The sequence below is a fragment of the Anabrus simplex genome, chromosome 14 (genome assembly GCF_040414725.1).
Source record: "Anabrus simplex isolate iqAnaSimp1 chromosome 14, ASM4041472v1, whole genome shotgun sequence".
NCBI classification, from domain to species: domain Eukaryota; kingdom Metazoa; phylum Arthropoda; class Insecta; order Orthoptera; family Tettigoniidae; genus Anabrus; species Anabrus simplex.
Window position 1 is genome coordinate 19742006 of NC_090278.1, and position 17601 is coordinate 19759606.

Below are 17601 nucleotides of genomic sequence, written 5' to 3' on the forward strand. Positions count from 1 at the left end.
GTGTGTACCCTCGTTTCCCTTACCCACTTCATCTCCTGGTGACGGAGTTTTCATATTTTAAATGTCCTTCCCTGCTTTTTGGACTTGAACTTTTCTTATCTTAGTGTGACTTGACATTGTACTCCATTTCATATCATTTTGGTTCTCGGTTCTTCTTGGCCATGTGGCTCCTGTATATTCTGGCTCCCCTATGAAATTAGGGTAGCATTTAAGAGCAGAATTCTCGAGGTGTTCTGACGCGAAGTCATTAACCTATTGTGAATTGAGGCCAATTGCATCACTGTAAAATATTAATTGTGAATATTGTGGTTCAGTGTTCGTCACCCGTCTAATATGTAACTTTAAATTCGAGGGTTCGATGCCCCTATTGGTAAATTTATTCTTTTTTGATGAAAGTGAGGCTACATATTACCTCTGCTGGGGGACGTCATTTGTAAAAGCTAGTGTCTTACTATTTGTGCAAAAAATTGTAAGACCTACTGGCCTGGTTTCAAATGAAAGTATTGTGTGAAAATGATAGCCCTGGTTGTGAATTGACTAAGCTTCTAAGCTTGCCTGCTTGTTATCTGTTGTTAAATGTCTATCATTATTCTTCTTCTTGTTATCTCGAAATATTTTTCTTTGCTGTAAAGAAAAGAAAAGATTCATTAAAAGTAATTTTCAAAATTTAAACCTCGGTTGATGCTTTCTCCATCTATTGAGCCGTCACGTTTACTTCCTTCTCCGGATCACGAAAAAACCAGGAAACATAATAATAATAATAATAATAATAATATTTTATATTAATAATAATAATAATATTTTATTATTATTATTATTATTATTATTATTATTATTATCACTATTACTATTACTATTATTATCATTATTATTAATATTATTATTATTATATCAGTGGTATCACCTCGCCTGACTAGTTTAACTGCACGCATTCTGTAAGGCCTTCCATGTCAAGAAACCTGAACATGTGAACTACCAGAATCTTTGGCGTTCTGCTGTTAGATATATCTCTCGAAGGCTAAACTGTAATTATTTCATAAAGGAATGTATATTTTTGCAGATGGAAAACCTTTGTCTCTTAGGAGTGCCGTTGTCAACATTTTACCTGGTTCCTCCTCAATTGTAATCAACATATCAAAAACTTTTAAATATTTTCTCTAGCCAATTAACATTGGGGTTGTGTACAGGAATCCAGCCTATCAATAAAGAGTTCTGGAAGCTTCCCCTTACAGTACTATAAAAGCAGGGCACTTTAGGGCCGTATTGTCTGAATTGCTCCAGTCTTGGGTGTGAGTCGTATCCGAAGGGAGACAGGGGCGAGCCTGGCATGAGGGAGATCCAGCGGAACAAGATGATTGGAGAATTTACTTAGACATGTGATAGTTTGATGGGAAGGTTTCAATATATTTTTTTCAATGTAATTTTGTAAAACTGGTGAATTAAATGTAGAATATCGGCAAGTCGGAAGACTCTGTTCAATTCCCTACTGGGAAGTATGTAAGGTAAGGACACGAAGAGTGATGACTCTTTGCCGTATCGCATTCAACCTTGCATAAGGTGATAAAAAATTTCAAAACCTCAAAATAGGGTTTTTAACAATTTCTTGAAGGAGTGCAACAGTTTCACCTCCTTGCCTTTTGTTTATGGTCGGTCATGTGCAACCTTTTTTTTTTGTCACTAGTATGGGTTATTATGCCCCTGTATATTCTTTTCAGAATGTAAAATTTTTCTTGTGTTATTTCCATTTGGGGACAGTGGCTAATGTGAAATGGATAAGCCCAAATTTTGGCAGTGACACTTTAATGTGAGGTGCGCCGTAAAAAACTGATGGCTCCGCGAGGCTAGACTATGGTATTGTGGAGCCCAGACTCCTGAGTAATGTAACTTCTGGGAGCAAATCCTGCTCATATTGTCAACAGCAATAACGCCCTTTTCTGTGTAAATCAACCAAACTGTTAACTAAAGCAAGTTCTGCCCCTGATTTTCGGACTTCTAACTCCCTGTTATTGTTAGAGTTGAGGAGCTCATTAATGTCGTTATTGTTATAGCTGACGAGCTCATTAATGTCTTTAGAACTGACGAGCACATTAATGTTGTTGTTAAACGTTCAGATTTTCTATATCTCAGTTTTTAAACGAGTTAAGTTCTACATACATACATTATCATTATAGACTGTTATGCCTTTCAGCGTTCAGTCTGCAAGCCTCTGCGAATTTACTAAACGTCGCCACAATCCTCGATTTGCAACTAGTGTTGTAGCCTCATTTAGTTCTATACCTCTTATCTTTAAATCGTTAGAAACCGAGTCTAACCATCGTCGTCTTGGTCTCCCTCTACTTCTCTAACCCTCCATAACAGAGTCCATTATTCTCCTAGGTAACCTATCCTCCTCCGTTCGTCTCACATGACCCCACCACCGAAGCCAGTTTATGCGTACAACTTCATCCATCGAGTTCATTCCTAAATTACCTTTATCTCCTCATTCCGAGTACCCTCCTGCCATTGTTCCCACCAGTTTGTACCAGCAATCATTCTTGATACTTTCATGTCTGTTACTTCTAACTTATGAATAGGATATCCCGAGTCCACCCAGCATTCACTCCCGTAAAGCAAAGTTGGTCTGAAAACAGACCGATGTAAAGATAGTTTCGTCTGAGAGCTGACTTCCTTCTTACACAATACTGTTGATCGCAACTGCGAGCTCACTGCATTAGCTTTACGACACCTTGATTCAATCTCACTTCCTATATTACCCTCCTGGGAGAACACACAGCCTAAATACTTGAAATTATCGACCTGTTCTAGCTTTGTATCACCAATCTGACATTCAATTCTGATGAATTTCTTACCTACTGATATCACTTTAGTCTTCGAGAGTCTAAATTTCATACCATACTCATTGCACATATTTTCAAGTTCCAAGATATTAGACTGCAGGCTTTCGGCACAATCTGCCATTAACACCAAGTCGTCAGCATAGGCCAGACTGCTTACTACATTCCCACCTAACTGAATCCATCCCTGCCATTTTATACCTTTCAGCAGATGATCCATGTAAACTACGAACAGCAAAGGTGAAAGATTACAGCCTTGTATAACCCCTGTAAGTACCCTGAACCATGAACTCATTCTACCATCAATTCTCACTGAAGCCCAATTGTCAACATAAATGCCTTTGATTGCTTTTAATAAACTACCTTTAATTCCATAGTCCCCTAGTATGGCGAACATCTTTTCCCTCGGTACCCTGTCATATACTCTGTCTAGATCTATGAAACATAAACACAACTGCCTATTCCTCTCGTAGCATTTTTCAATTACATGGCGCATACTGAAAATCTGATCCTGACAGCCTCTCTATGGTCTGAAACCACACTGGTTTTCATCCAACTTCCTCCCAACGACTGATCGCACCCTCCCTTCAAAGATGCCAGTGAATACTTTGCCTGGTATACTAATCAATGAGATACATCGATAGTTGGTGCAATCCTTCCTGTTCCCTTGCTGATAGATAGGCGCAATTACTGCTTTTGCCCAATCTGAAGGTACCTTACCAACACTCCATGCTAATTTTACTACTCTATGAAGCCATTTCATCCCTGCCTTCCCACTATACTTCAACATTTCAGGTCTAATTTCATCTATACCTGCTGCCTTATGACAATTGAGTTTATTTACCATCCTTCCCACTTCCTCAAGCATAATTTCTCCAACATCATTTTCCTCCTTTCCATGAGCTTGGCTGTTCACAACACCACCTTTCACATTGAGAAGATGTTCAAAATATTTCCTCCACCACTCCAGTGATTCCCTGGGGTCTGTTATGAGTTCACCCGAATTACTCAAAACACTGTTCATTTCCTTTTTCCCTCCCTTCCTAAGATTCTTTATTACTGTCCAGAAAGGTTTCCCTGCTGCTTGGCCTAGCCTTTCCAGGTTGTTACCAAAATCTTCCCATGACTTCTTTTTGGATTCAACAACTATTTGTTTCGCCCTGTTTCCTTCATCTACATACAAATCCCCGTCTGCCTCGACCCTTGTTTGGAGCCATTTCTGATAAGCCTTCTTTTTACGTTTACAAGCTGCTCTCACTTCATCATTCCACCAAGATGTTCGCCTTTTCCCATCTTTACACACAGTTGTTCCTAGGCATTCCCTTGCTGTTTCTACTACAGCATCCCTGTATGCCACCCATTCACTTTCTATATCCTGAACCTTCTTACTGTCGACTGTTCGAAACTTCTCACTAATCATATCCATGTACTTCTGTCTAATTTCCTCGTCCTGGAGATTTTCTACCCGTATTCGTTTGCAGACAGATTTCACTTTCTCTACCCTAGGCCTAGAGATACTTAGTTCACTACAGATCAAACAGTGGTCTGTATCTTCGAAAAATACCCGGAAAACTCGTACATTCCTAACAGATTTCCTGAATTCGAAGTCGGTTAAGATATAGTCTATTATGGATCTGGTACCCCTAGCCTCCCAAGTGTAGAGGTGAATAGCCTTATGCTTGAAGAATATATTCGTAACAGCTAAACCAATACTAGCACAAAAGTCCAGCAAACGCATCTCATTCCCATTAGCTTCCATATCTTCCCCACATTTACCAATCACCCTTTCGTATCCTTCAGTTCTATTTCCAACTCTCGCATTGAAATCCCCCATTAGCACTATTCTATCCTTGCTGTTGACCCTGACCACGATGTCACTCAATGCTTCATAAAACTTGTCAACTTCATCCTCATCTGCACCCTCACATGGTGAATACACAGACACAATTCTAATCCTGATTCCTCCAACTGACAAATCTACCCACATCATTCGCTTAAATACGTGCCTAACAGAAACTATGTTGCGGGCAATGGTATTCCTGATAAAGAGCCCTACCCAAGACTCTGCCCTTCCCTTCCTAATACCCGTCAAGTACACTTTATAATCTCCTATCTCTTCCTCGTTATCTCACCTTACCCGAATATCACTTACTCCTAGCACATCTAGATGCATTCTCTTTGTTGACTCAGCCAGTTCTACTTTCTTTCTTCCATAAGCCCCATTAATATTGATAGCTCCCCATCGAATTCCATTTCGTTCGCCAAGTTGTTTCCAAGGAGTCCCTCGCCTGTCAAATGGGAGTGGGACTCCGTTACTCCCATAGGTCCGAGGCTTGCTTAAAATGTTCTGAGCTCGGTAAATTCATGAAGCAGGATGCTACCCTACTTGCACATAGTCCAAGTGAGGATCTCTCCTCTAACCGGTGGATTGTATAGTCCTAGCCGCCTGAGCACAAGGAGGGCCATGACTCAGAATATGTCCGAGGTGCCCGCTCCCATTCCATAGCAACTGGTATCCCGACTCTCAGGACCACTTACTAGGCCACTCAGCCGTTGCCCATCGTTTACGAACTAGGACGTGACTACAGTAACCCACAAAGTTCTGCTCTATTTAATTCCTTGTCCAGTTATTATTATTATTATTATTATTATTATTATTATTATTATTATTATTATTATTATTATTATTATTATTATTATTATTGTTCCGAGGTATCTGTGGAACAGCGGAGGTGAAAGAAGATGCGGGGGTGAACGGGCCCCAAAATACGAAATTGAAGTTAATTTAACATTTAACAAGGTTATATTTTCTTAGCAAAATCAAGAAATAACAATAATGGCAGGTACAGAGTAGCAAGGTAACAAATTACAATTACAGTATTTACAGGATTTGGGCTTCGAGCCCCGAACTCGCAATTCTTGGGCAATTAGCCCAACTTTACCCCAAAACAAGTTTTAACAGAGAGGCAGAAAACCCCATTCATGCCAGGAGCACTTGCTCCAAATTACACAGAAAAGCCTCCTCGAGGCATACAACCCTCAATTTTCAAGAAAGAGCCACTCGCTCTCAAACTTTAAGCCTATCAAAGGCCACACCAAACTCCACCTTCAAGTTGTCCTCTAAGGACATAAGCACAGGGGTAAAATACCCAACCTACTGAGGCTTATTAAGTAAGAAAACATGAAAATTACATGGCCTCTAAAATACCAATTTGAGAGGAGGCGAACTGCACTCCTAATACATTTTGTTTAAAACCTAATCTGGCACTAGGCCGCTAATGCAAGGGCTAATCCCATACTAAAGAGGTGACTTTAGAATGAAACAAATTTACATTACGCTAGACAGGAAGAAACGGTTGAGAAAATAAGTTCACCTCAAAACAATATGAGTGGGAGCTTGAGAGGGTTAAGCACTCTCTATCCCAAATTTTTAGTTTAAAAAGACAGAATTGAAACTATGTGTCGTTACATTTTAGAGGAAAGTTACATGGTGAAAGGCTTCGGACCTGCCCCGAGAGTTAAACTGCTGAGCTAGCAAGAAAAGAAGTAATTAAACGGCCATTACCTTGTTGTTGAACTGCTGCCCGACGAAAGAGGCGCTTCCCGCTCCCTGCTATGTACTTTACACACTGAAAGATGGTACTGAAGTGGCCCGGAGACCCTAAAATCAGCAGTTTATATACTCCCGCGGAAAGTTCGAGGCGTTTGAGGAATGAGAACACCCTCCCACGAAAACTTTATTGGCTAGGGTTAAGCAATATATCCCCTTTGGGGAAGATACACCCGATTGGTTATAAATTAATTAAATTCGGGATTGGCTAAATTCAAAACAAGTGGAAAGAAAGGGTTATACAGCCAACTTAAACAATAACATAAAGAAATTTAACAAGAAACAAACTTATGAATTCAAAATTTCTCCAAAAACATAGTTCTTTCACTTCGCACTAGGGTGCACTATTGTAGTTCTTCAGTAGTGTCCTCTAGAAGAGAAAGTTCACACTTCTTACTACAGGTAAAACAAAAATACATCGAAAACGACCCAGTTCAGAAACTCCAAAATTTCCAAGTAGTGACATCTTCTGAGAAACTTGAAAATTAACACCTTAGATAAAATTCAGACTTCCTCCAGTAGGGGAGTTTCAACAGGCGCAAGGTTTGAATTATCGACGTGGAGGTGTACCACCCGGTACAATTATTATTATTATTATTATTATTATTATTATTATTATTATTACTATTATTATTATTATTATTAGTTCCGTTTGGGCCTGCTATGGACCACGTGGTTCTTATCTCTAGCAGCTTTCTTCTTTGACCATTACTCCTTCATTCTTGCACTGTGAATGTCTTTTCGCTCCTGAGTCCATTTCACACCTCCTCCCTGACATACTGTTTTTTCTGTTAGTGACTGGAGAGATTTTGATGTTCTGATCAACGTTCTGTACCTATTCCTGTCATAAATTTCACTGGGAGCAATGTCCAATTGTTGAAGTTCTTTTCTGACGAGTCTTGCCCACTTGGCATTAGTCGCTTTCCCTCTAGAGATGGTGTGGAAGATTCTGGAGGTGAGCCTCTGATTGTCCATTCTCATGACATGACCATAGAAGTTCAATCTCCTCTTCCTCATAGATGTTGTAATGCTCTCCAATTGTTGGTACAGTTCGTTGTTGTGCCTGATTCTGTTCTTGCTTTCTTCTTTAATAGGGCCCATGATTTTTCTCAGTATCTTCCTTTCCTTCATCTCCAGTTTTCTAAGTTGCCCTTTTCTTACCATTTTTAGGCATTCTGAGGCGTATAGTACTGACGGTCTCACTACAGTAGTGTAATGCCTGATTTTGAGGTTAAGGGAGAGGGATTTGGATTTGTACATGCTCTTACATAGGTGGTAGGCATTTTCCAATTTGATGCATCTGCTGTTCATGGCCTGATCTTCATTCATGTTTGGGGTTATCCATTCTCCTAGGTATTTGAAGGATTTAGTCCTTTGTACCGTTTTGTCCCCCATTAGGATTGATTTGGGTGCATCTTTGATGTTGGTGATAAACTGTGTTTTGTTGATGGCGATCTTCAGCCCTACTTTAGCTGCTATGTGGTCGAGAGAGGATAGTTGATGGATACCTTCCTCCACATTGGATGTCAGGAGTGTAAGGTCGTCTGCGAAGGCTAAACAGTTGACTGTCAACTTGTCTTTCTTGTAGCCTATTCTCAATCCAGAGTCATCCTTTAGCATTTTCGTCCACACACGAATGACTTTTTTAAGTAGACAGTTAAAGAGGATTGGAGATAGGCCATCGCCTTGTCTAACACCTTTTTTGATCTCAAAGCTCTGGGACAGTCCCCCTCTGAATTTGATTCTGGCTGTAGTGTTGGTAAGAGTTGCTTTCACTAGATTCAAGGTTTTCTTATCTAGTACCAATTCAGCAAGTGCCTGGAAGAGTGACTCTCTATCTACTGAGTCGTAGGCCTTCTGAAATTCAACAAATGTTGCCACGTAGGGTGAGGCGCTTAGGTTTTTGTACGTGATTATTATTATTATTATTATTATTATTATTATTATTATTATTATTATTATTATTATTATTATTATTATTATTAATTCAATATAAACTGCAAGCCTGAACAAACCACCTGAATACATTGTTGCTAGCAGTGGCTTGCATGACATTACATGCTTACTACATCCTCCTTGTTTAAATTAATCTATAAGAACTCGCTAAATTTTTGAATAGTTTTCCTTCATATTATTTATGTATGAAAATGTTCAATATCGAATGCTTAGTGGAATGTTAATATTTAGGAGATCTCTAAACACTTTAATGTTTACAACATGTATGGAACTCTAAATGTTAGTGCTGTTCTCCTTTCTCGCTCTACAGCAACATGTAAACTCGTTGTTTTTGCTTTGTTGTATATATTTTTAAAAAGTAAGTTTCCCCTCCCCTTCTGGGAAACCTGGATCCGCCTCTGATCACCGCTCCCTAGTCCACCCTGTTTCCTTGCATGTACCTCCCTATAACTCTTCTGAACAAACCCTCCTAACTGATATGTAAATCGCGGCTAGAGTGAAGGCCATCAGAGCGTAAATCCCTCACTCGTCCCCATCTATTAGGATTCCAAATCTCACTTCCAGTTTCCTTCATACCCATTCCATGTATGTTGCATGTTGGGTATTCAGCCCGAAGTCTGGTTTGATCCTCCACAGCTCCGCCAAAAGCTGTCATAGGTGGCCTACGCTTCACCGAAGAGGCGTAGTAGGGAAATGAGGAGTGAGGTAATTTCCCGTTGCTTTCCTCTCTGAGCCAGAATTTGCTATTATGTATCAGTGTGTCAAGCCCACTACAATGCATGCACCAACCGACTCTATGAGTGATATTTCCACACCATTCATACCAGGGACTGGCTGCATAAGGAATGGTATTACTAGCATTTCTCATACCTCAGTCACTTTCAAAGCCAAGGTTGAGGCTGAAACCGTCAATGAAAGCAACAAATTTATTCTAGCCCTTACTGAAAGACATTGTGTACTGTAAACACTACCTCTCGCCAGCAAAGGCACACCATTCCATATTTTCGTTTGTATCCACTAGCATCCTCCATTCATTATCCAACCAACACATTATCCAACTGCTTTCTTAAACTTCTTCCGTTCTGCAATAACCAAATCCCCAACTAACTACATATTCCTGCTTCCCTTACGTTACAAATTAGAACCTTTTCCTTACCCTCCTCCCACTCTTCTATTTTCCTCAACATCTGATTTAACACCGCACTCTGGTTCCCTCTCCTCCACGTGCCTGACCAGAGCATCAACCTCACCCTCCTAAGATCCCCTCTTCCCCCTGTCACTTCCTCCTCTCTTCACTCTCCATCCTCCTATCCACTACTTTACGTTTCCCTTTCCTCTTGCCCCACCCCTGTTCTGTAACACTTCCCTGATCTCCAGCTTCCCTCTGCTGATCTTGCTGTGACTCAAACCACGGCCGACTTGATGCGTCACTCTAGCTAGCTCCTTTCCGGCCTTGACAGTCGCGTCCACGCACAGTAATCGGAGTAGTTTCATAGCTTGACACGTGGCGCTGGCGACCTAAGTTTTTGCGGTGGAAATGCATACTCCTGTATGGAAAAGTTATTGACCTTGATTGCCGATTTATCGTAATTTAGAAGCATGGAGAATGTTACATAGGATAATACTGTTCAAATGACTAATCCTAAAGGTTACTTTTGTTGATGTTTTCCAAAATAATGTCGTGAAATGAAACTGCGGAGAGATGAATTAGTCCAGCTGACGCTCTGATATTGTGTTTGATTGCCGATTTGTCTTAATTTAGAGGAATGAAGGAGTATGATACATTGAATAATACTGTTAAAATGATTAATCCTAAATTCTACACACCCCCTGCGGGTGGGGGACGTACATGTAGAATACACCCGCGGTATCCCTTGCCTGTCGTAAGAGGCGACTAAAAGGGGCGACCAAGGGCAGACTGAATTAGAACCATGAAACTAATTTTGAATCGTACCATCACGCGGGGAACACCATAGGTTGCCTGTACTTGGGAGTAGTACCACTAAATTCGGTACGAAATAGGTTTGTGATTAGTAGCAGTAAAAGCCTGGCCTGGTGGATTCCAGTACCCGTGCGTCGTACCCATGTGTGCAACACCGCGGGTCTGGGCGTAGCCTGTGAGTTGTACCACTATATGGGCAGCACCGTGGGTCTGCGTTGCCTGTGATTAGTACCCACTATGTGAGGAACACCACGGGAATACCGGCGCCCGTGTTTAGTACACCTAGGTGGGGAACCTTCTCGGTTTGCGTTGACTCTGAGTTGGGCCATTGTGTGAGACACACCATAGGTCTGCGTTACTTGTACGTATTGCAATACTTGTGAGTAGTACCATCTTTTGTGGAACACCGTGAGTCTTCGCTACTTCTGATTAATACCCCAACATGACACATACCATGGTTCTATTTTACTCGCGACATGTACCATTCTGAGGGGCCTTAGACGTGGATTTTGCGCCCCCTTTAGACATCAAGCATCATTGTGCTTTATAAGTGGTTCCTTGGTCGGTAATAATGTTATTTTCGATCTGTATTGAGTCCGATCCACTGGTTTTTATTTGTTTTGTGTTTTGTTGAGTTCCTGTCCATCCATTCATTCTTCATGCCATATTTTATTTTTATTTTGGTCAGTGGATGCCTTTGCAATTTTTGTTCTTTCATTTCGTACCATTAGGTGCCGGTGACCTTTGATGTTAGGCCCCTTAAAACAACAAGCAACATCAACAACAACAAAATTCTACACAATCATAATACACTGAAGAAAATGGAAATTGCAACACCCAGAAGGCGAGTGTGATTCGATGATTACACTTTCAGGTCCCTCTGACCGCAAGTTTGGACAACAATAAATACAGGATGTGCCCACCACGAGCTGCAATATATTGATGAATTCGTCGAGGCATGGAGTCAATAAGGTCCTGGATCATTTCCTGACGAATTGTGGCCCATGATTGCTGCACTGCACGGGTCAGTTGTTCCAGAATTGTGGGTGGCTGAGGACGGTTGGCCAGTTGTTGACAAATCATGTCCTACACATGCTCAATAGGATTGAGGTCCGGGGATCTGGCGGGCCATTCTAAGGTTCTGATGTCGTGGAGAGCTTCTCTGGAGATGCGTGCAGTGTGAACTCCGGCATTGTCCTGCTGAAACATCCCATTAACAATCTTCGCCATCATAGGGACAACCACTGGATTGAATACCCTATCAACGTACTGTCGAGCAGTCATAGTGCCCTCAACAAGCACTAACTGTGATTTCACATTAAAGCCAATAGCTCCCCAGACCATAATGCTTGGTGTTGGACCTGTGTGCCTTACGACAATAAGATCTGGGCGGCCCATCTCCCCGGTACGTCGGCGCACACGATTCTGGCGATCACTACAGAAAGACAGAAGCGCGATTCATCACTAAAGACGACCCTATGCCATTCGTCGACCCACGTCGATCTTTCTCGAAACCAGGCCAGCCTTACACGTCGCTGTTCTGGCGTCAATGGAACACCTTCTGCAGAGACACGGGCTCGTAAGCCAGCTGCACGCAGGCGATTACCAACTGTTTGTCGTGTAACGTGGGGTGCCACAGCTGCTCGAATTTGCGCTGCTGTTGCATGGGGTTCCATCCGGGCGATCCGAATGATGCGGCGATCCTCTCTCACAGTTTTCTATCGCGCTGGGCCTGTGCCAGGTCTACGAGTGTGGGTACCTTCATTTGACCACTGCTGCCATACACGTTGTACCGTAGATGCCTGTTGGCCAACACGTGCAGCGACAGTCCTTAGCGATAATCCAGCCTCACACAGCCCAATTATCCGAGCCCTCTCAAACGGCGACAGTTGTTGATAGCGTGCTCTTCTCTGTCGTCGAGGCATGTTTGACGGGGAACACTTCACTGCACAGACTGTAAGTCAACTAGGCTACACCAGATTCCGTATACTGGTGTTGATTCCTCCGCGACCATTCACGTAGCAACAATCCAATGGGTCTAAAACTTTGATCGTTTACATACCTACATGACATCGTTCCATATCTTGAAAATCAACACAAACAACCAATGCCTTCATGCTGTTGCAATTTCCATTTTCTTAAGCGTAATTGCCAAAATAACGTCATGAAATGAAACTGCGGAGGGATGGAGTTGTTCAACTGTGAGGCATAACAGTAATCACTTTAATTATCTATAGCAGAACATTCCACGATATTATTGTACCGGGCGAGTTAGCCGTGCGCGTAGAGTGGGGCTGTGAGCTTGCATCCGGGAGATAGTAGGTTCGAATCCCACTATCGGCAACCCTGAAAACGGTTTTCCGTGGTTTCCCATTTTCACACAAGGCAAATGCTGGGGCTGTACCTTAATTAAGGCCACGGCCGCTTCCTTCCAACTCCTAGGCCTCTCCTATCCCATCGTCGCCATAAGACCTATCTGTGTCGGTGAAAAAAGAATTTTATTGTCTTTTGATGTTAGTCATGAGATTGAGAGTCATTGTTCAATTAACTTTTAAAATTCTTCAAGTGCTGCTGTCAGGAAGGGCGGATCAAAACATTAAAGTCTAACTTTTTGTACTTAAATATTCGGTGTATGGATAACATAAATATTTAGACTCAAACATGTTTTAATTTTAATTTCAATATACATAGATTCAGATTACATTTCATTCATACCTTGCTGTAGAATTTTAAAAAATTAGTTCGAGAAACGTTTTTGAGTAAATATTTGGTGACCTATAACACTAATGGTTCCTACTTGTCAGTGTTTAAATGTTAAAGTTCACATTATCTTGGATAAAAATGCACTGTTTTGCTACCATGTGGCAAATATGACTCCACCTAAAGAATCAATTAAAGAAAATTTAGGGGCAATAAATACCCGAAAATAGAAACAGAAAACTAAGATGAAAGTACTAATTCAAGGGTGGTTGTAGGAAGCTATAATACAAGCTTAAGTGTTTCAGTCATCTTTGTGCTTTTAATGTCATTTTTGCTTGAGGCATACCTTCATTGTACGCCAGTTGTTTTACAGGTAAACTGACATTTGAAAAATTGTACCTTCGTTATTGGCTGTTGAATAGCTTGCATCAGGATTTTGAAAATGATGAGCAGCTTGAAGTCTTTTGCGCTTCTTGGATGAGGGTGGCGCGGTTCTAGTGATTTTTCTTCTAGGACTCTTGGTACTAGTCACCTTACAACTGGGATAGTTAGGGATCGCTGATCGTGAAGAACCTTTCTTTAGCACTCTTCTACTGTTGCGTACGAAGCACAATTAGTGTTAAGGAAAAAGTTATCGCGAGGAATTGCTTTGAGACACTCCTAGTTTTGTCCTGGTCTACAGAGAATTCGTAAAATGATAATGTCCGTTTGCTCTTTTTCCTGTTCGAAGTACAAAAGGACACACAGCAATACATGTTCGAATACTTCCGAAGTCAGTTAAAGAAAAACAAATCTCTACACTACACAATTTTAAAAAATTGGCGCATAAATTAGAATTTGTGTTTAGGACAAAGTTTCGGCGAGAAATCACTCTGAGCCACTTATTACATTTGTTCTTGTTTGCAGAGAATTTATGCTTGAAGTAAAAAATGTCGCACAACAATATTCCAAGATTTGCAAACACAATTTAAAAAATGAAATCACCACACGACACAATAAAAGTAAACTATTTAGCGCATAACAATCAACTCTCAATAAGAAGCCAAAAAAACCCTCATTTCGAACACATTACCAACACTTACGACAGCAAGACAATATAAATGAAACTGGAAATTGGTAATTTGCGGTATACAGCTTGCTGTCGGTGCCTTAGGTGGCGAGCGCTTCGGCGGCATTCTGTTGAACTTTCCAATTACAACTTTATGCTGGGCTTCACAGGCGAATGTCGAGGCCGGCATAAGGAGCGTAGCGACGGATGCAGTCGTCCGTGCTCAAACCAACCTCTTGTGGGCCCACTCCCTAAGGGCAAACCGATAGCCTTCGCTGTCCTTGACCTTAAGACATTTGCTCATCTGTCTTTCCTTCCCTTTTGCCTTCCTACCTGCTCTCTGAGGATCGGTAGAGCTAACCCGGGAGTGTCCGCTACGGGCAAAAAGACGGCCAGGAAAGAAGTGGCAGAAGGAGAAGAAGAAGAAAGTACTCTATTTAGTAAGTGATTGAGACTTGAACATTGCCGACAGTCTGTAATTTCTTCAACTTAACCCGCTGGAACCACTAAGGACGGATGCCGCGTGATTTTTGAGAAGAAAATCCCAACCCTGTATCGACGTGGATTCGATCCTCAGCTTTCCAGGTGGGAAGCCAGCAGCTAATCCACTGAGCTAATCACACCACCCCCAATAATAATAATAATAATAATAATAATAATAATAATAATAATAATAAAAGTGTACGATTTCATTTCTGTTATACGAAGAATTGGATCGTGCAGTTCAGTCAGTTGATCCCTCCCTCCATGGCTGTCCACATATGTTACGACTTATGGACCCGCTGTCGTATTCTTTTTCTCCCCTGAAGCAACTGACGTCGAATTTTAGTATTCCCCTATTTCCATCTGTTTATCCCCGGATTTGTTCCTTCTCTCTTATACATCCTCTTTGGGCCAGACATTGCGGGACATTGGTTCATTTCCTTCAGGAAAGCAAACTAACACCTGCTTTATATGTGATTCGGTCTTGTCTGTTTGGTTGTTAATGCTGTGATGAATCACACTGGCGATAAGATATAGTACCTTGATCCCTGTGGTGTGATCCTATTGTTTTCCTTTACCTACTATCTAGCCAGTCATCTAGACGGATGCTGTCTATGCGGAGTCCAAAAAGGATAGTGGGGCATTGCATCCAGTGCCCTTTCCAATACCATGTCACATAATCTGGGGTCGTCAGTGGTGATAAAACCATTTTCTAAATTCAGCCTGTTCTACTGACTGATGGGAATCAAATTTATTCTTCAAGCGTTCGTTTTAAGTAATTAAACTACATGAAAATATCCGGGTTTGTTTTCAAGTGTCAGCTATCTTGTTTTATAAGACGTGTATTAGCCAGTTGTGCAGCTTATTATGATAATTGTGCTACAGATTTTATTCATTGCGGAATTGTGATTTCTGTCATTTTACAAAGTGTCCACGAGCTCTAACATATTGTCGGTAATGTTCAAGTTTCAATAATGTACTTCTGCCTAAATTATGGATCACAGTTGAGAACGGTAAGAAGTAAATAATAATAATTTTTTTCAGAATTCTACATAATTTAAATTAGTTCTTTATTTAATTTGCTGAAATTTTATTTTAAGTTAATCATTAAAAATTTGTAACTAAAAACTGGCTTTCTTTTTGAAAGTACCTAGCCTTAGCGTTCCAAGTGCCCTTTTGTGTTCTAGCAATGTATCAGATACTAAATGAGTGGTAGGAGGAGTTTTTCTGAAGAGGTACGCAGGTGAAGAAATGCGGATGCTAGTTTCAGAAAGAAATTACAAGATGTAGTGTATAATTTTAATTATTGTGTTGATGTGTTATTTATCATTGTGTGTACTTCAAAAGTGACGCAGTGAATTTTGAGTTGTTCTGTACATTGTACGCTGCGAAAGATGGTACCTAGGTTTCGAAATTTTGAGAGATATTCGATTTAGTACATCTGTAAGATTATTTGAATATGTAGAATTCTAGGTATATCAGCGTTGTTGTGGAGATTCTTCTGTATCACATCATTACCCCACAACAGTCATATCCAGTATTTACTCTTCATGTTTTACTTAACAGTGGGGTGCCCCTCTTTCGTAAGCTATTTCCTGATAATTATCGCTGTGTAGAAGAACCTTTTCACATACTTGCCAAATTTTAGAAATCAAAAATAGGAAGGTTTCTTAATTTTTGGATTTCATCAAAAATATTGCTCCATGGTCTAGGTGAAAAATGTACAGGAAAAAGGCATACTTACCTACAGGTGCAATGTGAAATGACCATTAAATGTAAAACCTTAAACTAAGTCAACATAAAAGTGGTTACAATAAAACGTACCTAATCATTCCCCTTTATGATATTTACATAAGTAGTGTAAATTGGACAGTTCGGCGGCCTCCTCCTCCTCCCGCGGCGCGGGAAATTTGAATTCTGGCGGGAAACTTGAATTTTTGGCGGGAAATTTGAATTTTGGCGCGAGATTTGAATTTGTAAACAAAGCCACGTGCTTTTTTGACAGCTGTCATCCGCCATCTTTAAAACAAAGAGCACTGTGCAGCCCTCTTTATCGTAATAGATGTAAGATTCGTCACCTGTCATCGGCAGTGCTGCCATCTTGGCGGGCCTAAACCTTAGCGCTACCAACTTAACCTAACTAGCTCGAGATAAACAAATCCACGTGCTTTTTGACAGCCACGTGCTTTTTTGACAGCTGTCATCCGCCATCTTTAAACCACAGAGCACTGTGCTGCCCTCTTTATCGCAGTAGCTGCAAATTCGTCACCTGTCATCGGCAGTGCTGCCATCTTGGTGGGCCTAAACCTTAGTGCTACCAACTTAACCTCACTAGCGTGAGATAAACAAATCCACGTGCTTTTTTGACAGCTGTCATCCGCCATCTTTAATCTATAGAGCACAGTGCTGCCCTCTTTAGCTACTTACCTTTGAAATGTGGTGGCGGATAATTTGAAAAATGCTTTTTGACAGCAGCCATCTTTAATCTAGAGAGGACCGTGCTGCCCTCTTTAGCTAGATACCTTTGAAATGTGGTGGCAGGCAATTCCACATGACAGCAGCCATCTTTAATCAAGAGAGCACCGTGCTGCCCTCTATGTGGTGGCGGCAAATTCTACATGCTCTTGTTTGGAAACAAACTCACGCGCTGTTTTGACAGCCGTCATCCGCCATCTTTAATCAAACAGTGCTGCACTCTTTAGCTAGATACCTTTGAAATGTGGTGGCGGCAATTTGAAAAATGCTTTTTGACAGCAGCCATCTTTAACCTAGAGAGGACCGTGCTGCCCTCTTTAGCTAGATACCTTTGAAATGTGGTGGCAGGCAATTCCACATGACAGCAGCCATCTTTAATCAAGAGAGCACCGTGCTGCCCTCTATGTGGTGGCGGCAAATTCTACATGCTCTTGTTTGGAAACAAACTCACGCGCTTTTTTGACAGCCGTCATCCGCCATCTTTAATCAAACAGTGCTGCACTCTTTAGCTAGATACCTTTGAAATGTGGTGGCAGCAATTTGAAAAATTCTA